General features: G+C 36.7%; 2 long non-coding RNA genes and 1 pseudogene across 3 annotated transcripts; all 3 read right to left on the bottom strand.

Annotated features, from left to right (window-relative positions):
* Positions 1-944: 944 nt before the first annotated feature.
* On the bottom strand, positions 945-3475 carry LOC126720818 (uncharacterized). Its single transcript, XR_007653697.1, has 2 exons — positions 3190-3475; positions 945-1270 (listed from the first exon to the last, which is right to left on the bottom strand). It is a non-coding gene; the product is annotated as an uncharacterized LOC126720818 (long non-coding RNA).
* A 13511-nt stretch (positions 3476-16986) lies between these two features.
* On the bottom strand, positions 16987-18353 carry LOC126720816 (probable glutathione S-transferase; annotated as a pseudogene).
* Positions 18354-20067: 1714 nt separating this feature from the next.
* Positions 20068-23458, bottom strand: LOC126720819 (uncharacterized). Of its 2 annotated transcripts, XR_007653699.1 has the most exons (6): positions 23292-23458; positions 22800-22875; positions 22351-22536; positions 22150-22263; positions 20983-21063; positions 20068-20158 (listed from the first exon to the last, which is right to left on the bottom strand). It is a non-coding gene; the product is annotated as an uncharacterized LOC126720819 (long non-coding RNA). The 2 variants fall into 2 exon arrangements; XR_007653698.1 differs by lacking the exon at positions 20068-20158 and having other exon boundaries at positions 20933-21063.
* Between the last annotated feature and the right edge of the window lie 359 nt (positions 23459-23817).

The following is a 23817-nucleotide window of genomic DNA, read 5'->3' as shown; positions in this document are numbered from 1 at the left end:
CTGGGGAATCCAAGAAAGAAGGAGTCCGTGGTTTCGGAGCTTGCACGTGGTCGTGTCAGTAAGTTTCTACTGGTGGGTAGCAATAGGATGTTAGTGGTCTAAGTCCTGTTGAACAACTTCGATTCTTTCATAGTGGATTCAGGTTTACCTTAAAGATAGCTAGGTTAAATCCTCCCCAAGTTTTTACCGGTTTGGTTTCCTGGGTGATCATATCATTGTCTTATTTATCTTTCCGCTGCTTTGCATGATATGATTGTTTTAATTGTGATAACCTAGATTTGTTAATTTGGACTAAATAAGAATTTAGCTATTACCTAGGTTAATCCAATGGTGGTTTTAAAGGGTCTAAAAACTATCACTCAGAATAGTTCAAAATGTTCAGCTGACAAGTGTCGTCCCAAAGATGCCACGAGTTGATAACCCAATTATTGGTTTCACGAAAGAAGATACTCGAAGTCTTCACTACCCACATGATGACGCCCTCATCGTTAGCATCCGAGTAGGAGACTATAACACATACTCGGTCTTGGTTGAGGACAGACGTTTCGCAGACATTCTCTACTACCCAGCGTTCCAATAGATGCGGATCGACAGAGACGTCTAGTTCCAACCAACGCTCCACTCGTTGGGTTTGGAAGAACAAAAGTATACCCCTTTGGCGCGGTCACATTGCCTGTAACAACTAGGGACTATCCTCAGCAAATCACTAGGGATGTTACATTCCTTGTTGTTGATTGCTCCTCCGCCTACAATGCCATCATAGGATGACCAACCCTTAATGTCACAACCCAAACCTGTACTTCAAAGTTTAGAGCATGACCGGCATATTAATATTAAGTTTACCTCAATATTGACACGAACCAACCTAAACTGAAGGTACTTATCAAGAATTATTTCTTGACTTCCTGCTTATTTTCTTGCAAAAAAGCCAATATATACAAAAATGATGGCAACCCTGAAATTTCATTTCCTTCAAACTTGGAAATATACCACCTGATTGAAACTTAAGGTATTCAAGTAAATATTACATAGCTAAATGTTTAGCAAAACTCTTATTACAAACCTAACACCAAAGACATACAACTGGGGTTCAAAACAAACTAAGGTACCGAATTACATCTATGCTCAAAGGATCAAGTACATCTTGATTCCTTCTATACAACAAAAGAGCTAACTGCTATACAACAAAACTCTACATTCTAACAAACGAGAAAACACAGAATCCTTGCCACCTCTAATACTCTCGCTGCTTCCAGGAAGAACCTGTGCACTGAAATATAATAGGGTGAGCTGCGAAGCCCAGTAAGGTTTTAAAGCTCCATGGGCCTTTAATAAGAATGCATGTAAATCAAATAGTTTATGGATATGCTAGCTTTGATAAAATCTTCATACTATTCATATTGCTCTTAAAATAACTTATGAACTTGCAGAGAAAAATAGTTCATTTTCCTTTCATATAATAATAAAAAGACATAATAAGGAACATAAATATAATTCTGTAACCTTATCTTAAAAAGGACTATAAATGCTTCATCATAAACTTCTTTTCATGAGAGCTTTTAACTTTTCATAATGCATTTAAAACAAAATCATTCTCTCATGAACAATAACATAATATAGCTATTCATAACATATTGGTTAGTCCACATTTGATAAGTCTGTACAGAGAATGCCTCATCACATTTGGGTGGCCTCGTGTGCATGATATTGTCCTCTTTGAGAGGCCCGATGGCACATCTCCTCAAGGTTTTATTCCTCCCCTTCGTCCGTACACATTGGGAAGAAGGCCTTGTTCAGAGTTACGGGCAACCCCATTTCCTCTACTTTAAATGACCTAGAGTTATGGGCAACCCCATTTCCTCTACTTTAAATGGCCAAACAGAGAACATTTTCCATGGAAAACCAATAATTAACCCCTACTGGCTGAGTTCAGAACATAACAATCGAATAACTCGAATGCTATATTTTTCTGATAACTATGCTTTTACATAATTATTTCATAATAGTAGCATATCCAATTCATTCTGAAATATTATATTCGCGATATAGGTACTAGCATTAATATGCTAAAATTATCATATATATAAGATTGAACAACTCACGAACATATATTTTACTTAAATCATGCTTATATGTAATATCTCTAATCACAAAGTTTTAATGCATAATAGTTTTCGAAATAATCTTTATACTTATTAAAAGCACATGTCACAAGTCCCTTGCCTGAAAACAGAAGGCACGAGAGATTGTATACGAGGAGCTCAAGTGTCCGTATTCTTGTTCTGGCCACCTAAATGAAAAATCAAGACTTATTATGAACAAACTCTTCCTAATATATAAACTTATACTTCAATCACAACCTAGCTCTCAAACTCAAGAAATCTTAATTCCCATCACATAAAGTTCCCCAAAGTACATGATACGACCATCAAACACATTTTGCACCCAAACCACAGAGAAACCAATTCATAAAATTTATATATGTTCCAAACATACCAAAGGATGATCATATTAAATTATAACTCAAAACATTCAACCTAACTTGAGAATTAAATCCACAGAGTCAGGTGTAACATATGTTGTTCACTGCTCATTTCAGCAGCATTTGCTCCATTTGTAAAATACAAACGGACTGTCCACACACATCCAATTGTCATGAAATTTTACAGAACTACTACCCTATATGTCCAGTATATACCATAAAAATTTCGGTGTCAAAAAATAAACCCATGATTTACTAAAAATCACACAAGACAGGATACTCAAATCTGTCCTGACAGAATTTCTTGCAAATTACAAATTAAACCATTATTTTTATGTTCATCCAAATGCTGTGAGACCACTTCTATAAAAACCATGTGTATCTTAGAATTCATAAAAACTACTCCTAGAATCCTAATTCACAAAATATGATTTAATACATATTTTTCTTGTTGTAAACCTCAAATCTGTCACAGAGACAGCTTCAGTACATATTCTTACAAAATCATCAACAAATAGCAATAGGCCTTAATTTCATTTGGGTATTTTTATACCCATACTATACATATTAAAATATGTTAATAAGCATTCAATTGATCAAAATTTCATCAAACCTTCAATCACTAAAACAGAATCATAGTTCAGCCTCTAAAATCAAGATAGAGGATAAAGAAGTAGAAATAAACAAATGAAGTTTTGATTACTTACTCCCAACAATTTGAAGCTGAAATTTTAGTGTTAACCCTTTAATTTCTTCTTTAGAGAGGAATATTTTGTCTTGGTGAGGGAGAGAAGGTTGCCGTGTAAGAAGGGGAGAAGAAAGAAACAAGAAGAGAGAAAGAGGAATAGAGAAAGAAGAAAAAGGAGCTGCTGGACTTTCTGATCTGAGGCAGCCAGCAAAATAGGATAAGGAGAAGACTTTTGGGGCACAAAAGAAGATAAGAAATGTGGACAAATTGGGGTGGGATGCTAGGGAAGAAAATCACACCCACTTTTCAACCCTTTTTTTTTTCTTTGCATTCACACTTATATATATATATATATATATATATTCTTTGCATTCACACTTATCTACAAAGAATAATATCACTTTACACACACACACATATATATCCTTACCTTTATAAATTTATATCCATCACATTAAAAGGGCATATATGTTCTATAATATCACAAAATCAAAGCTTCATGCACTTAAAAGTAATTAAGACAATAACATGCATATAAACCCATAAAATTAATTAGGCAATTAGGTTGGGGTGTTACACTTAACTCATGGAAGGTCATAACTTCAACCTACCACCTAATGATTAAATTCCCCATAGCATACAGACTAGGGGAATTGCAAGGAGATTAGGTAGTTGCGCATGAATGCTATATTGCGATGTTGGAGATGGACAACCATCTACAAACCATGAGCATAGAGGAACAGTGGACGGGGGCGGTACCCATAGAGAGGCTCGAGGAGATACCCCTCGATAGCACCAGATTAGACGGAACCACGAAGATTGACACTCTCACCAGCCCAATAGTTTGCCAAGCACTCGTAGCCTTCCTCAGGGAGAATCAGGACGTATTTGCCTGGAGTCATGAAGACATTCCAGGAATTGACCCATCGGTCATGGTACACGGGTTGAATGTGTCACCTTCTTTTTCGCTTGTCTGACAGAAGAAGTGAGTATTCACCCAAGAGCGAGACTGAGCAATAGTAGAAGAAGTCGGCAAGTTACAAAAGGTGGGTTTCATCAGGGAAGTATACTATCCCAATTGGCTAGCAAACGTGGTGATGGTCAAGAAAGCCAATGGGAAATGGAGGATGTGCGTAGACTTTACGGATCTGAATAAAACATGCCCCAAGGATAGTTACCTTCTCCCTCGAGTCGACGTACTGATAGACTCTACAGCTTAGCACCAGCTACTGAGCTTCATGGACACCTTTTCAGGGTACAATCAGATCCGGATGGATGAAATGGATCAGGAGAAGACTTCATTTGTTACCAGCCAAGGTATTTTTTGTTACAAAGTAATGTCATTCGACCTTAAGGACACAGGCGCAACGTATCAAAGGCTCATGAACAAGATGTTTGTGAACCAAATCAGAAGAAATGTTTAGGTTTGCGTCGACGACATGTTAGTAAAAAGCCAAAGAGAAGGGGACCATTTGAAGGATCTTAAGGAAACCTTCAGCACCCTTCACTCCTACAACATGAAGCTTAATCCAAGTAATTGTGCATTCGGAGTGATGGCGGGAAAATTCCTAGGATTTATGGTGTCTCAAAAAGGCATCGAGGCCAACCTAGATAAGATCAAAGCCATAGTAGAGATGCCCCCCCCCCCCCCCTGAAGAGTGTGAAAGACGTGCAGAGTTTAAACGATAAAGTAGCCGCCCTGAATAGATTCGTGTCAAGAGTGACGAATAAATGTTTACCCTTCTTCCGCAAGCTAAAAAAATCTTTTTGAATGGACTGCCGAGTGTCAACATGCATTCAAGGAGCTAAACGCCTATCTCTCTTCCCCACCGTTGCTAAGTCCTTCACAACCGGGGGAAAAGCTCTTTCTATATTTGGTTGTCTCCCTAGTAGCCATCAGCGCAGCCTCGGTCAGAGAAGAAAACAAGGTTCAAAAGCCCGTATACTACGCTAGTTGAGAGTTTTGTGGTGTAGAGGAAAGGTATCCACCCTTGGAAAAGCTCGCCTTTGCTTTGGTTACGACAACCCACAAACTTAAGCCGTACTTCCAAGCCCACACGGTAATTGTCTTAACCGAAAAACCCTTATGGCAGGTAATAAGCAACCCCAAAGCTGCTAGTTGATTGGCACTATGGGCGATAGAGTTGAGTGAGTTTGACATTTAGTACCAACTGCGCACCGCCATCAAAAGGCAAGTCGTCGCTGACCTCATAGTAGAGTTCACCAACGGGGAAGACAAGGGGGCAGATGAATGTCCGCAGTGGAGTATACATACAGATGAGTCGTCAAACAGGCAGGCCGGGGGTGTAGATGTTGTAATTTTCTCTCTTGAAGGAGACCTGATCGAATGTATTGTTCACCTCGACTTCCCTACCACCAGCAATGAAGCGAAGTATGAAGCTTTAGTGGCAGGGCTTGATCTCGCCAAAGCAACAGGAGCTGTAAGAGTAGTTTTTTACTACGACTCTCAGGTCGTCACTAACCAAGTAAACGCGGATTATGAATGCAGAGGCGAAAGAATGAAGAGATATCTAGATCAAGTAAAAAGAAGGGTAGACGAGTTGAAGGCCAAAATTATCCAAATACCCAAAAGAGAGAACGAGCAAGCTGACCACCTTGCCAAAGCCGCTTTAGCCGAACATATGACTACCCTTGATAACATACTCTCTTTTGTTCAACTTTCTCCACTAATAGATACCATCAATGTGCAGGAGATAGGTTCCGAAAGCAATTGGACCACGTCGTTATTCTTTTACTTGAAAAATGGCGTCTTACCAGACGGAAGGGAGGCCGCAAGAAAGTTGAAGGTCCAAGTAGCGCGGTTCATCTTGATGAAGGACGTCTTATATAAGAGAGGCTTCTCCTGCCCATATCTAAGGTGTTTGGGTCCTGAAGAAGCAAACTACATCGTGAGAGAAGTCCACGAATGGATCTGCGAAAACCACTCAAGGTCATGATCGTTGGTACACAAGCTGATTCGAGTAGGGTACTACTGGCCCACCATGCAAAAAGATGCTCAGACTTATGTCAAATCCTATGACAAATGCCAAAGATTCAGCAACATCATCTGACAACCGTCCGAAGAGTTGAACCCTATGACAGCCCCATGGCTGTTAGCTTAGTGGGGATTAGACATCATGGGATCATTCCTAATTGCAGTGCGATAGCTGAAGTTCCTGATAGTAGGCATCGCCTACTTCATGAAATGGGTGGAAGCTGAAGCCTTAACTACCATTACGAGGAAGAACGTGAGAAACTTCGTCTGGAGGTCCATCATATGTAGGTTTGGGATCCTTAGAGTCTTAGTCTCAAACAACGGGAAATAATTTGACAACTCTTTTTGGGATTTTTGCTCGTAGTTAGGGATTAGAAATCACTACTTCTCCCCTACCCACCCTTAAGCAAACGGACAAGTTGAAGTCACGAACCGATCCTTACTCAAAATTATCAAGACTCGGCTCTAGGGGGCAAAAGATATATGACCTGAAAAGTTGCCAAGCATACTATGGGCGTATAGGACAACGACGAGGACACCCACAAGAGAAACACCATTTTGGCTAACGTAAGGAAGCGAAGTAGTCATTCCAGCCGAGGTCGAACTCACAAGCTACAGGGTAGACAACCATGATGAAAGAAAAAACAATGAGGCTATGTGTCTGTAGCTTGATCTAGTTGACAAAGTCAGGGCGACAGCAGAACAATGGCTCGCACGATACCAAGATCGCATGGTTAAGCACTACAACTCCTGATCTGACATAGAGACTTTCAAGTCAAAGATCTCATTTTAAGGAAGGTTATGGGCGCTGCTAGAGACCCTACCCAAGGAAAGCTCGGCCTCAATTAGGAAGGACCCTACCGAGTCACGTCATGGTAGATGTTGGGAAATTTAGACCCCGGTTGATAGAATTAACAAGTTTTAAATCCAAGTTGTTAATTAGATTTATTATTAATAAAACTTGTTAAAAAAAACAAATATTAATATCATGTCAAAATCATGTAGCGGAAAAATAAATAAGATAAGATATGATGACCTAGGAAAACCAATGAAACAAACTAGTTTCACAGTAAAAAACCTGGGGGAAAACCTTCCCGAAAAATAATCCCCTATAGTAAAAACAAGTTTCAGATCTAGTAGAAAACCTTTGGCCCTAGACTTTACAATCCCCGTAGATGAACTCACAGCAGAAACCTTCTACCGCTTCAGAACCTCTAAACTCTTCAATATATGAACGCCACCCTTTGATGCACAAATCCCAGTACGTGACTAACCAATTGCGCGAATCCTAGTACCTAACTTAATCACCAACTAGAAGAAGATTGTTGGCTGCAAAGTTCTTCACTTCATCAATAATGAAGATCAAGAAGCACTTGGTTACAAAACCCTAAGGCGCAAAGACTCAGTAGCCTCTTTCAAAGAGAATAAGGCATTGGTCCCCTTTTGCATATGTTCTCCTTGTATTCTCTTATGTGATGGTCTCTAAAATAAGCCTTATATAGGTCTAGGGTTGTTAGAAAACAAACCCTACACATACATGTTATCATGGGCTGAAAATCAGATCTGAAAATCTGAAATTCATAAAGCTCAACAGATAAGGTGTCAAGCAGGTGTCGAGATTGCGATAAGAAACACCTTAAAAGGCTCGATAGATAGCCTAGCTGTCGAAAGGTGTCAAGCAGCTATCGAGCTTTAAAAACTTAGCACTTCTTCACTTGTTTCTTGGACAGACTTGATGACTTCAACACTTGATCTTGAAATCATGTTTCTTGAAGTATTAAACCTCATTCTAGATCTACCAAAATACAAGTAAAGTGCGTTTTGTCAAAGGATTAGCCAATTACATAAAATCATGACATATGTTCTTAACAAGTAAAACATATGTCCTAACAATCTCCCCCTTTGGCAATTCGTGACAAAACCACAACAAACAAATGAACATACGGGAAAAGTCATAAATCACTCAACTCATATTCACTTGTTGAATATAATAAAATTTATCCTAATATAAACTCTTGAAAAACTTTGCAAGAAGAGAGTTTATGGCAAGTAAATTTTGACAAATTGTATTTCTGAAACACTTTAAACAAAACTCATCAAGGCATCTTTGTGTGAAACAGAAATAATAGATTGCATACAATTAATAAGAAACATATGTATAAAGATAGAAAAGAAACAACACATGTAGAGGTAGGTGAAAGAAACATACCTCAACATAAAGAAAGAGATAAGTACAATGTATGTCTATAAATGGTCACAAGACCGGTGTACTAGAAGAAGAAGCTAAAAGGAGCTCCTACAACAACAAGGAGGTAAACACTCCCCCTAACAAAATGAAACATATCTCCCCCTTATAAAGGAATGTATTTCTCCCCCTAACATGTAGAATCTTAAAAAAAAGAAACCACATCACAATTTCTCCCCCTTTTTGTCATGATTAACAAAGGGTACATGAAGCTATAAAGCTTCACCCGAGAAATATAAAGATGATAAAGGATGATTAAGGGGGCACATGAAATCCATATAAATGCATGAATACAATGAAACAAGATGCTATGAATGACAAGATAATAAAAGGATGCAAAACATGTGAAAAACAAATCTCTCAACAAGAAAAATGTTAAGCACATAGATCCTAAAACACACACACTAAACAAGTCTAACCAATTTTATATTTCAATAATAAGCTAAGACAGTTTAGTGAGCATACATTAAGACAAATATTCCTTGTGATGGCCAAATCACATTGTACTTGCACATGTATCAAAAGTAGCAAAGAATATTGCGTGTTGTATGTGAAAAACATCGCAAGATTGCATTAGTGTATACATGTTATGACGATTTGAGATATGAGAAAATCATTTTAACTCACACACAATCATAACTGCTTGATGGGGACTATCACCTTCGAGGTACATCCTATAACTCCCACATCTCCTAAAATACACACTTGCAATCATATTTAAAGCATTTTTGTTCTTTTTGCTTTTGATTTTTCTTTGCATATTTTTTTCTTTTAAGCATATCATGCATGGACATATAAGAGAGAGAAAAGAAATACCCAATGATATTTGACATTCCAATTTTGCTATGCCTAAGCACAAAAATGTCATTAACACTGCACTTTTGCTATGCCGAAGCATACTGGTGTCATTTCATGATTGGTGGGCAACAGTGGTGAGATGATTATTTATGCCTTTCTCTTAGGATTTTCTAGTCTTTCCCGTCAAAAAGAGTGATATGAGTGTTAAGTACAAGAGATAACTTAATCTTACTCATCACAAACAAGAGCCACAAAGCTCACTTGCTTAATTGTGCATAGAGATGCTCATCTAAGTTACAAGAGATACAAAATTTAGAAAACTTCGCTTCAATGGTCATCCAAAGTACACAAGTACCAATGTACACAAAACACACTGTTTTTGTATTTTTATGATTTTTCTCTTTTATTTTGAAAAACAAACAAAATAAAGACTAAACAACTAGACAAAAATAGACAAACAACATGAAAGCAGAAAGAAAGATGCATATGCATGAAGGCATGATAGAAAGGTGCAGATGCATGAAAGCATGATTCCAAAAGCAAATAAAAAATCAAGCAAAGAGAGTCCTACTTTAGATAGAAAGAATTAAAGCAGAGGACAAACAGAAAAGACAATTAATTCTTAGGCTCCTTTCTTACCCACACAGCACGAGTCTTTGGTCGTGAAGATGAAAAGGCACGTGTCCTAGTATGTCTACAAAAGGACAAAGAAGAATTAAAATTCTCCTGAAATTGAGTTAAAAAGCTCAAGGCTTTTAATAACTTTCCAAACAAAGGTGTAGGTTCTTGAGAGGAAACCTGTGACCGTTTGGACACTTGCTTTTGAGGATACAACTTAAAGCAATTAGGACGAATGTGTCCAGAAACACCATAATAGTGACAAACATGAGGTCTAACAAAGGATTCAGAATTAGCCAAAACAGTTTTGGATTTCATACCTTTATTACCTTTCTTAGATTGGGGTAGAAAGACAGTCCTTGATTCAAAAGCCGTGGAAGAGGAGGAGCTGGAGGAAACAGCATATCCTAAGCTAGTCTTATCAGAACTAGGCTTTTAAGCACTTAATACCTCATCAAGCTTTGCACTAGACATTCTCTCTATTTGAGTTCTAGCTTGACTAAGCTCAACCTCAAGATTCTTAACCTTCTCTTCTAATGAGGTGTTATCCACAACAAGAGTCTCAACTAACCTTGTAGTCTCATCTAGTTTGACTAACAGATCAGCTTTTTTAGTTTTTACCTCATTAAGCTCTTTTCTACAAAGATGAGAAGTCTTCTCAGATTTTATAAATTCAGTGCATAGCTTATCATAGGTTTCATGAAGGGTCATCTTCTTGGGTACTTCATCATTAGAAAAAGAATCCTCACTGTCACTAGCACTCTCCACAATCACCCTCCACAATCACCTTATTGGTTGAGGTAGCAAAGGCCATAATGTGACGACATTCATCCACATACTCATCAGAAGAGTCATTCTTAGTATCACTCCAAGTCGCAACAAACCCTTTACCTTTTGACTCCTTGGTCTTTTCCTTCATGAGGTAGTTTGGACACTCTATCCTCATATGACCAAAACCTTTGCACTCATGACATTGGAAGAGGGGTTTCTCATTCTTGCCCTTCCTTGAGGATTTAGATTTCCTAGGAGGTTTGCCCTTATCCTTTTTCCCAAATTGAAGAAGCTTGATAATCTCATCAGTTGTGAAAGTTAAATTCTCATCCTCATCTTCACTTTTATCTTCATCTTTAGAGTCCTCAATCTCCTCCTCTATACCCTTAAGAGCCAAGTTTCTACTCTTTCCACCTTTTCCCATTGAGCCTAATCCCATCTCATAGGTTTGAAGGTTTCCTACAAGCTCAGTCAAAGGAATTTGATCAATGTCCTTTGCTTCCTTAATGACAGTGATCTTGGCATGGAATCTTTCAGGTAAGGACTTAAGGATTTTCCTAATAATTTTGGATTCTACAATACATTCTCTAAGGTTGAAGGCAGAATTCACAATATCCTTAAGTTTAGCATAGAACTCATCAAAGGTCTCATCCTCCTCCATCTTTATTTCTTCAAAACTACTAGTGAGTCTTTGAAACTTCACAGTCTTTACTGCCTTGGTACCTTCATAGGTGGTTTCAAGAATGGTCCATGCTTCCTTGGCAACTTCTGTGGATGATATTCTCTTGAATTCCTCATTGGTCACCCCACAAAACAAGGCATTTAAGGCCCTACTGTTGAAATTTGTCGCTATGATTATTGCATCATCCCAATCTACCAATGCTTCTTTTGGCTTAATCTAGCCAACTTCAACAATTTGCCATACCTATTCACCTAAAGCCTACAAAAAAACTTTCATACGAACTTTCTAGTACGCATAATTAGTTCCATCAAATAAAGGAGGAATCAAAAGAGATTGTCCATGATCCATGACAACAAGGGTCAAGGATCACACTCAGGAAATTAATCCAATCAGAGTGTACCCGCTCTGATACCACTTGTTAGGAAATTTAGACCCTGATTGATAGAATGAACAAGTTTTAAATCCAAGTTGTTAAATAGATTTTTTATTAATAAAACTTGTTAAAATAAACAAACATCAATATCATGTCAAAATCATGCAGTGGAAAAATAAATAAAACAAGATATGATGACCCAGGAAAACCAATTAAACAAACTAGTTTCACAGTAAAAAACCTAGGGGAAACCTTCCCGAAAAGGAATCCACTACAGTAAAGAGAAGTTTCAGATTTAGTACAAAACCTTTGTCCCTAGACTTTACAATCATCATAGATGAACTCACAGTAGAAACCTTCTACCGTTTCAGAACCTCTGAACTCTTCAATATATAAACATCACCCTTTGATGCACGAATCCCAGTACGTGACTAACCAATTGTGCTGATCCCAGTATGCGACTTAATCACCAACTAGAAGAATATTGTTGGCTGCAAAGTTCTTTACTTCATCAACAATGAAGATCAAGAAGCACTTGGTTATAAAACCCTAAGGCGCAAAGACGCAGTAGCCTCTTTCAAGGAGAATAAGGCATTGGTCACCTTTTACATATGTTCTCCTTGTATTCTCTTATGTGACAGCCTCTAAAATAAGCCTTATATAAGTCTAGGGCTGTGAGAAAAGAAACCCTACACATACATGTCATCACGGGCTGAAAATTAGATCTGAAAATCGTAAAGCTCGACAGTTAAGGTGTCGAGCAAGTGTCGAGATTGCGATAAGAAACACCTTAAGAGGCTCAATAGATAGCCTAGATGTCGAGAGGTGTCGAGCAACTATTGAGCTTTAAAAACTTAGTACTTCTTCACTTGTTTCTTGGACAGACTTGATGGCTTTAACACTTGATCTTGAAACCTTGTTTATTGACGTATTAAACCTCATCCTAGATCTACCCAAATACATGTAAAGTGCGTTTTGTCAAAGGATTAGCCAATTACATAAAATCATGACATATGTTCTTAACAAGTGAAACACATATGTCCTAACAGTAGAGAAGGGCACCTACCACCTGGAGACAATGGACGGATGGAAGCTACATCACCTATGGAACGTCGAGCACCTGTAAAAGTACTACCAATAAAGAGGATAACATGAAGAGTAGCACACCCTTATTTTTAGTATACCTTAGTCAAAATTTAGCTACATTCCTCAGTTTTTCTATTTTACTTTAGATTTTGCTACAATAACTCTTTTTTAAGCCCAAAGGGCAGGTTTTCTTCTTTTTAAGAACTACTTTTTCTACGAATGCATGGTTTAACATAATAAGAGGGGTTTCATTTAGATATGACTTACTGTGTTTTTTCTACAATATATTATCAAGTCCATAAAATGGACGAGTTTGCAACTAAGTCCATAAGTGGACGAGTTCACTACAAAGTCCCCAAAGTGGACAAGCACATTATCAAGTCCACAAAGTGGACGAATTTATTATTAAGTCTACAAAATGGACAAGTTTATTACTAAGTCCACACAAAGTGGACAAATTTATCATCAAGTCCACAAGGTGGATGAGCTTATTACTAAGTCCACGAGGTGGACAAATTTTTTATCAAGTCCACAAAATGGACAAGTTTATTACTCAGTCTACAAAGTAGATGAATTTATCATTAAGGTCCACACAATGGACGAGTTTATTACTCAGTACACAAAGTAGACGAATTTATCACTAAGTCCACAAAGTGGACGAACTTAGTAAATCCATAAAGTAGATGAGTCCAAAAGTGGATGAGTCCAAAAATTGGGTGAGTCGTCCACAAAGTGGACGGGTTTAAACCATAAAGCATGGATTCATCTCACATATGGATGGATTCATAAAAGCAAGAAGACGAACATACAACAATGAAACATACTGAAAGAAATGGATATAAAACACCATAAATAAAATAAAGTTTTTACAAGCAAAGCCCAAGAAAAAACAAAAAGGGCAGTATCCAAAAATTAGACTACAGTTACAGTAAAGAAAAACGCTAAGTTCATGAAGCAGGAGGGTCTTTTGGGGCCTCGTCACCCTGAAAAAGGATTAGGGCATCCCGAGCTAAAGGGTTTTCAGCTGTTGGAGGGTTGGCCGACGGAGTCAAAGGAACGACGGAAGGATTCGAGGCAGGCTGAGCAAGGACGAAGCCGTTATCTTGAGTGTCCTGATCTAACTTAGTAGAGTCGTCAGTCTCTTCTGGAATGGCGTCACCTGCTGGAGTCGTTGGCAAGGGGGCATCCATTGAGACCTTCGCCAAATCCAGGTCAGGGTAATTTGTAAGGTTGAATTTAATCAACCATCTTATTGGCTTCATTCTATGCCAAATTTGCTTGTATTTCAGCATTTAGTAACTCTGTATTTAGGTGGGTTTGTTGTAAGGGTAGTGAGTGAGATAGAGTGTTGATTGCTCAAGAGTGTGCAAGAAAACAGAGACTCGCGGCTTGATCTCATGGGAGACTCGCGACTGCAAGCCGCCAGATGCAGCACACGTGCCAAGCATGCCAGAAGGTGAACAGTCATGCTACCTGGAGCACTACAGGACAAAACAGGACAACTGGCCATACGGTTATCTCGCGACTGGGTCTCGCAACTTAGTCAAGTCTCGAGGCCAAGCCGCGAGCCACCCCTATTTTGAAAAAACCTGACGTTTCACACTCTCCTCTCACCCCAGTATAAATACCCCTTATATCCACAAATGAAAGAGAGCTTCCAGAGAGAATTTTGAGAGAGAAACCCTAGAGTAAAACAAGATTGATTCACCTACAATCTATACATTAGAGTCTCTTCCAATTCCTCAACTCTCTTCCTCTCCATTGTCAAACCTTTGAGAGGTATTTTACCAAAACCTTGTTCTCACCGTATTTATCACCGTGAGAGGGCTGTTTGGTGTTCTGGGAAGCAGTTAGGAAGGAACCAATCTACATTGGTTGATGCTACGGTCTAGTAGCGGAATCCGGGAAGCTAGAAAAGAAAAAGGTTCGACGCAACCTCGTTGGAGCAAGAAGCTTGGAAGGCTTAGGTGCACTGGGTAGATTAGACTTAGAGGGTCTATTGCTGTCCATGTATCTCAACTACATTTTCTAGTGGATTGTTTACTGTTTGGAGGGCGGCGGAGAGGTTTTACGCCGAGGGTTTTTGTTTCCTCTTCGATAATACATCGCGTGTTGTCTTTGCGTTTGCATCTTCCTTCCTTTTATCTTTGCCTTTTATTATCTGCTGTGGGTTGTGATTTTAATTTGGCTTAAATAGTTTTTCCAATTCTATATTATAACTTATGTTCATTTTCCGCACACTAGTTGTTTGACATAAAGCTTGAATTGGTTAATTTGTAAATTAGGAGTCTAAACGTTCAAGGGTGTTTATACACATATTTGAACTTTCATAATTGGATTTGACCTGTTTAAGGCTATCCTCAAACCCCACACCATAATATACAGCGCAAGAATCAATGAATGCCTGTGAATCCTTGAACTCCTTTACAGCATCAACCTTGGCCGTCTCCACCTGGCCCAACAAAGTCGCTAGCTATTTCTCCGCCGTCTCCTTAGCTTCTTGGTCCTTTTTCCGCTGATGACCCTCCTCCTCTGGCTTTTCCTTTAACTCCTTCACCTCTTGGTTAAGGGTACGGAGGGCGTTCTTGTATTGTTCTTGCCCGTCAGTCATGTTCTTGATATGGTTTTGCTAACAGGCAATCACCCCTTCATTGGTAACACCCTTAACCTGTAAAGCCTTCATACGAACTAGGGCCTACAAAACAGAGCAATCGTCAGCTGATTCACATGAAAATGAATAAGTAAAAGAAAGAATGAAAGATACTCAACCGAGCAAGGTCATAGAGGCCTGAATCCCCCAGTTCACCCGTCGCCTGACCAACACAAGGATCTGTATCTTTGTCTTTGATAATGGACTCAAGCATCTCGACAGTATAATCCTTGTGGGTAAGAAGGCGACACTCAGAATCTTGAGTGAAAGGGCTGGGTGTCGTCATCAACCCCTTACCAGCCCTGTGCTTTGGCAGCGGCGGCTTTTTAGGAAGCCTTCTCTCTCGGAGTTACGGACGGCTTTTTCGATGGGCGCTCGTCCTTCCCGTCAGCCTTCCTCTTAGCCGCCCCCTTACCAATGGCCCTAAGGGTTGACGAGGACTCCCCCACCTTAGTTTTTTCTTCTTCTTTCATATGAGCAGCAGTTGCCCTCACTCTCTGTCTGGTTGCTTCCCTTTCTACAAAAGAAAAAGACGAGTATGCACAAGTGACAACCTAAAGGAAAATGCATACAAAGATGACGGGAAATTAAGGGATATTACGTCGACGAGAATAAGTGTTTAACTGATGAGTAATCAGCGTCAACTCCGGACCTCCGCAATAAAGGTGTAAAGTGTCAAGTGTAATAAGATCCTGACACTTTCTCTGCTCCTAATTGGCCATATTTTGTGGACTTGGTAGTATGATGTGTCAGATTGTGATAGGTTGGGAATTTTCCCTCTCTACAATGAGCAATTGTGATAAAAATAAAAATTGATAATGATTTCAAAGTAATTTTTTTTAAATGATACAAAAGCCAACTAAAGATAATTAAATTTTGATAAATGGATGTGTTTTTAGACAATTTATCTTTGTTTAATCACATTCTCTTTATGTTGATACTTATAGATGATTTCTTTAATTTCATTGAGATAATGAATTGGGTGTTTGTGAATGAGGTCTCCATATTTGATTGTGAGAATAAAGTGGTTGAGGAAGTGTTTGAGAGTTTGCTTAAATTTATCTAATTTTAGGATATAAAAGTATTTTATACTTTAAATGCTTATTTATGGATTCTTATTTATGGATTTCAAAATCATTTAATCAGTTTGGAAAAAAAAAATTACTTTTAAATGAAAATATTATAATGTTTTATAGTTTTATAGTGTTATAAATTTTTTTTAATAAAATATAAATTACGAAAATCAAGTTTCAAAGTATTCAATGAATAATAATGTGGACAAACAAAATATTATACAACAATATAAATATTATATGTAAATCTTAATATATATATATATATTTATAAATTATTTCAGATGATATTGTAAAGTAGTTCGTGCATTGTGCAAGATATCATCTAATTCACTTAAAATGAGTTTATTATATTTATAAATACCGTGGTTAATATGTCCCCACATACACACATATTTACCAAAATTTTGTTTATTCCAAATATATTTAAGGCACAACATGATCTAAAATTTAGAAGACACAACATGGTGTCTTTCTTATTCATAAATAATACAATACATGCTTTTTACCAAAAAAAAATAATAATAATACAATACATGCCCATTTGATTTAAAGCTCAGAAAACACATCAAAGTGTCTTACAAGTTCAACGGACCTTAATGAAACAAACCCAAACTATTTTTTGAAAGTAAACAAACTTGAAACTTGAGTATTACAATATGAATGAGCTTTATTACACAACCACTGAAAACCATAATTCGGGCTAAACCGTTTCTCTACTCGTATCCACGTATTTTTCTCAATTGCCCAACAGCCTCATAAACTTTCTTCTGGTCAGCAAGAGACTTTGCCAGTCTCCTTTTGGAGGCACCTTTTAGCCCATGCAATAATGTTGGGACACTCTGCCTCTATGTTGATATTGCCAAATACCTCGTAGGCATGGAACCAGGTGTAGAAAGTGACAAGAGAAAGGTCCACAAACCCAAATGTTTCACCCCCAAAGTAAGGCTTGTCACCAAGCTCCTCCTCCAATATCTTGAAGGTTTCAAAGAATTCCTTCTTGCCTGCCTCCAGCTCCTCTCCTTTTGTAGTACATAACTTCATTGAAACAACACTAACCTGTATTTTCCACACATTGTATTACAAGGATGAACAGTGACAGTAATAAATTTTAAACCAAATCGATAGAGATAGAAGAATATTTCTTTAGAGCTCAAGAAAAAAAAGTACGAAATTTATAGAAAATATACACATTTCAAATTAAATCATTCGAATGTCATTGCCGCCTTGAAATTAAAACTCGTTAACCCAGAATGAAAAGAAATTAAAATAATGTAAAAGACAAAAGAAATGGCATTAAAGGTACCTTCTTATCAACAAAATCAGCCCAGAACCTGGCATGAGCTCTCTGGTACGGATCAGAGGGAAGCAATGGAGACTTATCGTTCCAGACCTCATCTATGTACTGAACAATGACGAAAGACTCACACACAGGTTTCCCGTTATGGATGAGAACTGGGATCTTCTTATGAATGGGGTTTGCCTCTAAAAGCAGAGGGCTCTTGTTATTCAAGTCCTCTTGCTTGTAATCATACTGGATACCCTTCTCGGCCAGTGCAATCTTGACCCTCATCGCATACATACTGAGCCAGGTGCCTAGCAGAATCACCTCGTCCGCCATTGTCAAAGAAGTGAAGATATTGAAGAAAATAGAGAAGTAAGGTTAAGAAAGAAGAGAGAAGAAGTGAGTTGGTATGCAAAAAGACTTGTAAGAGAGCGAGGATTTATAGTCATAGGCATTGGTTCGGGCTTTCATTAATAACTAGTCGCTAACCCGTGCGATGTATGGGAAAGCACAAAGAATATCTACAAAATCTATATAACATTATTGTTATATTTGTTAGGTTCAAACACCCTCTTCTTGAATTATCAAATTATTAAAAAAAAATTAATTCTCTTTTTCACTTTTTACTCAAACTTGTTTTCATAGCTCATATTTAAACAATCGTAGTAGGAAATTTCCTATTAATAGTAAAATTTCCTATCTTGCTACTCATATTCTGTAGTATATAACAAAGTAATTTATATATCTAGGTACAATGGGCAATAGCATTGGCTATTCTTAAGCACAATTCAATATAGACAAATGAGATAGAAAAAAAAAAAAGTAACATAACAAATACAAAAAGTACCACTGTTCCAGCCCTCCATAACTCCATAAACAAAATCCTTTTCTAACCCAAAAAGACCACCAACAACTCTCCACAACAGTCAGACCAACCTCTCAAAGAAACCCAAGGAAAGCACGACCAAAAATGTATAAAGCTTCCTCCTTTTTCTTATTGAACCAAGAAACCCAGCAAAGGTAGCTCCTTTTCCCATTCACCCTGCACAACCAACAGGAAGAACATATACAACAAAGCAAGCAGCAAGACATGGGAGCAAAATATAGAAAATAACTCTATCTCTACCTTTCCTAACATCCTTGATTGTAGGTCCTTACTTTCTCTTAGCTTCTGTTTTAACATATATAGTATTAGATTAGATATTGATTTGAAATCATGTGAATAAACTGCTAGTTTTCCATCATTCTTTGGACAATATTCTCCCCCCTCCTTGCAATAGGATTTCTGAAAGAGCAATTAAGAATTTTGATTGAATGATTAAATTTATTAGTTTCTAACAATTTACAATTTTTAGATAAGTGGTAATTTATTTATAGTATCAAGGCAGATGGAATTAAGTATGAAATATCTTAAAATTTAAAGCCACACCATTGCTTGAAGGAAAAATGTTATACAGGTTTTGCATAATGAACTTATTTACTTCTTTGGATTACCAAAGCATGGTTGAAAAGAAATAATATTCATGATGGCTTATACGGTCTCAAAAGATAAATAAATTCATGATGGCTTATAATTGCCTAAAAAGTATATCTTGGTACATAGTCTCAAGAGATGAGATTAAAAGGTTTAATTATATTATAAATTTCAATACCAGAAGACTTGAAAAAATAACCTGAAAAAATTAGCAAGGGGGAGAATCTTTCCAAACTTAGAATTTAAAACTTAAAAGTTTAGGGAACTAGAGGTAGAAAGCTCTAGTATGGATTTAGGAACTAAGTTATGTGGGAAAATAGATAACCAAAAATTAAAGAAGGAATCTTCCACCTCTAGAGGAAGAAGCCCAAGTTTGAAAACCCACTAAAGTGTTCGAGTTCTACCACAATAAAACCAAAACAAAAAGAACAAATACTTTACCGGTTACGTGGATACAGCCTATCTCTCTTTGCCTGCGGTTCCAACAAACCTTAACTGAACAATAGACCTAAATAAGATTAAAAAAGAAAAGCAAATATCAGCACAACATTCAATCCTACACTTATTTGATCCCAAGGATTTCATTAAGATTAGTTACAGAAAACTGTTTTTACTTTGAAAAAAATTGTCAATAAGTCTAAACAATAAACCCATCTATTGTGACCAAAGCATCCAAATTAAATTACTAAACCTAGTTCCAAAGCAATAAATTCAACTTGTCACCATTTAGAGAGAACTGTGATTCCAAAGGAGCTTCAATTAGAAAGAAAAAATAGAATAGGAAATATTTCCAAATTAAAAAATCCAGGCCCAATTGTCCACTGCCCTTTGCTCTTTGCATCGTGTGTGTGGGTTTTGAGTTTGACTTGTGGTGATAGAGTCCTAAACCAAAACACGATGCAATTCCATAATAGTATACCCACCAATTAGCACTGTTTCTGGCAGGGATAGAATGGAAAAAATAGATTAAAAAAAATTTAAAAAAAAATTCCAAGGGAAAAAAACAAAAACAATAAAGCCATCTATTTTTTAATAAGGGTGAAAGAAGAACCCTAGACAATTCAGAAGGGGAAATTTCTTTTAAAATATATACAGACAACTTTAAATTCAATTTTGAATTATAAAAAGAACCTCCCTACAGAAAATTTTAAAACGTTGCAATTACCTACATGAATAATTATGTGTTTTTCTAAGCACTGATAAGAAGTTCTAGGGAAAAATCACTAAACCCCTAAAATCACCAAACCAAAAGCCGGATTATTGTAAATCTGGAGGAAAAATCCAAATAAAAGCAATTAACAAAATGTGACCAACGAACCCTAGCCAATGAAATTAAAACAAAATTCTAGAGTATAGAAATAACTAAAAATGGAGATGCTAATTCAAATAGGAAAAGCAATAGTAGAAACTTTGGATTGCAAAAACAGTATTTGAAGAAGGAAAATAATAACGCTATGCCACCTTAGGTATATGCAGAGAAGAAACAAAAAATAACAAAAAGTGCAAGTACTACGGATGTGAGACTGAAAATTGAGAGAAGGAAGATATTTTCTTTTGTCACTATGTTTTTAACCAAATCAATACATCATTTCATCTTCAGGATGTGCTGATTGTATAGGGGTGTGGCGTTTAAGGGGTTTTTGCTTAACGCATGTCTGTTTTTAAAATAGTAGTTTTCCCTACATAGCAGAATAGCCTTAATTGTAGAAACAACTATTTATGACTTGGCTGATATTGTAAATCTACTCATGCATACACATACCTTGAGCATCAATGTCTAAGTTCAACTTGCAAAGTATAAACAACATTTTTGCTTTAATATTCACATAGCCAACAGTATACCCTGCACATATATTTAAAATTTTTGAAAAAAAAAAAAGCATAAGACATCAGAAAGAAATATGGTCTAACTTAGGTGAATACAAATTTATAAATTACACAATTTATGATAAGAAATTTTTTTGAATCATCAAACATTTTCCTTCATGTTTACCCTAGAAGACCACATCAAAAGGTATATTATAATTGAATAATGGTCATTAGAAGGATAGTTAGTAATATCATAGATGTTTCTACAACAAAAAAGTAATAACCAAAGAAAATGTTCCTTCCATAGCACTTCAAAACCTTTTTGCACATAAGTAATCATAAGCTAGAGGAGCCTGTAGCTGCCAAATCAAAAGAAAGGTGGAAGAGTTTCAAATTTTTTGGAAAAGTTATATTATTGACCGTTACCTTTTTGTAACTCTTTAGCCATTGTTCTTATTTGGCAGTTACAGGTTTCTTTCTTTGCACATGTTCACAAACACTTTTACCCTAGGTCTTAAACTTCCATTTGAAGTTTTATCCTGAGAATCAATATAGGCAGCATTAAAGCTTTTAATATAAGAGTAGTGAACACCTAGAACATAACAGTCTATGCAAAGTGATTCATTTTCGTTTTTTAATGGTAAATGTGGCAGAAATTTAGAGAGGTACTTTTCCTACATGTCAAAACTACCTTAATTGTAGGAAAAGGCTTAAAACCAAGAGACACAAACCATGAAGTTGACTTAAACTAATGTAAGAGTATAACTATCGAATTATCAAAAAAGAAAAAATGCAAAAGTAAGTAAGATATTTTGTCAAACACATCTTGTATACCAGCTATGTTTTGCAATTAAAATGACTCACTATAAGCCAAAGTAAACTTACAGAATTGGGAATCCATAGGAAGAGAAACCAAGAGACACAAACCATGAAGTTGGCTTAAACTAATGTAAGAGTATAACTATCGAATTATCAAAAAAGAAAAAATGCAAAAGTGAGTAAGATATTTTGTCAAACACATGTTGTATACCAGCTATGTTTTGCATTTAAAATGACTCACTATAAGCCAAAGTAAACTTACAGAATTGGGAATCCATAGGAAGAGTATGATTTGGGATACCTTGAAATTCATTGGCGACTGTTCCATTGACTCCTCGAAAAAGAATGGGGTAGTGGCTTTGTAATGTTCACATCATTATATTGTACTAAGAAAACAATGAACTTCTATTTCATGCTGCAGAAAGCCAAATGAAATTATTTTTCAAGATCAACACATATATGCAAACATAAAACCAAAAGATGAAAAGGATGAGTTAAGAACCTCCAAACGTTTTGCCATGTAGTTTGCATTCAAGGTTCCTATCTTTGAGGCTTTAGTGAGTCCCTTAGAACTCATGGCTATGTATGAATATGAAATTGGCAAAATAAGTGTAGAACCCCAAGGAGCAGCAGAGATGGTACCAAGAGGTTGAGCCCTTTTTGGTGCTGGAATACCAACTGATGGTACCTACAAAGGTGAGAAAAAACATTATAGCAACAAATTGATGAATGTATCTTATAGAATTGCAATCCAAAAGTTGGGAACACATTTTCTAGGATTATCAATGACAATCTTAAAGTCAGATGCACCAAAATGCCGAGGTGAATAATTATTTTTTCATGTTCAATATACTCAACATATTTGACAGTTGTTTAAGGGTTTACATACACCAAAAGTAAATAATAATAGGGTAGGTAGGTTTTCAATTGAAAGAGAATCAGAATTCTTACCCGGGGTTAGGATTTTGCTCTTCAGAGAAGGTTGGCTTCAGTTGCAGATTCTTTGAATTTGACGGTGGCAAGGAAACTATATATGTACATAAAAAAGTTACACATACAAAACAAAGAAAGATTTGGCAGCATTACACACACAAAACAAAGTTCTAAAAGATAAAGGTTTAGGATTTTGGTTTCAATTAGTCAAAATATAATCCAAGAACCAAGATAACATCAATTACATCCTAACCTCTTCGTTTTCTTGCAGAACACAGAGAACAAACCGTCAAAAAAAAAAAAAAAAAACCCTTTTCATATCAAACTTCGCTTCAAGATTAGCCAAGTTTTCTCATCTATGTGAATTGTGGACCATTGCATTAATCAACCAAATTTCGGTTCACAATTTGCAATTTTAAGGCGAAAATTCATAGCACATTGATAGATTTAATAGTAATAAACAATTAGAGTGAAATATTTACAGAGAAAACAGCAAAGATCGTAACGTACCTCAGCGGAGCAACCACGAACCTCGCGGAGAATGACCTTAGGGAAGCCATTGACGTTTTCGTCATCTTCTCTCTCTCGCTCTTTTCTTTTTTCCTGATTGTGGAATAGTTAAGAGAATGAAACATATTAGGGTAGGGATGGCCAGGTTTTGTTTTAGGTTTTGTTGTCGTTTTTTTTTTTAATATATATATATATTTTTAAGATAAGTATCCGGTGTTTTTGACTGAATAGATTTTTTAACGAAGTGAAAAGAGTTTTTAATTTTATTATTTATTTTTTAAATATTGTGTTAATGTGGAAAATTGTGGGATTTTTTAAATATTGTGCTGACGTGGAAAATTGTGGGAGCTTCAAAGGCTTCAGTTATATATATATATATATATATATATATATATAGATTAATTAAAGGGATAATTACAGTAAACCCACCTGGGGTTAGGCCCGATTACACTGTGCCTACCCGTGGTTCAAAACTTATCACTTTGCCCACCTGAGGTGCCTTCCGTTAGGGATCTGTTACCCACCT

This window comes from Quercus robur, chromosome 4, assembly GCF_932294415.1.
Source record: "Quercus robur chromosome 4, dhQueRobu3.1, whole genome shotgun sequence".
NCBI classification, from domain to species: Eukaryota; Viridiplantae; Streptophyta; class Magnoliopsida; order Fagales; family Fagaceae; genus Quercus; species Quercus robur.
Note: the sequence above shows the minus strand (reverse complement) of the source record. Positions and strands in the feature narration are given on the sequence as shown.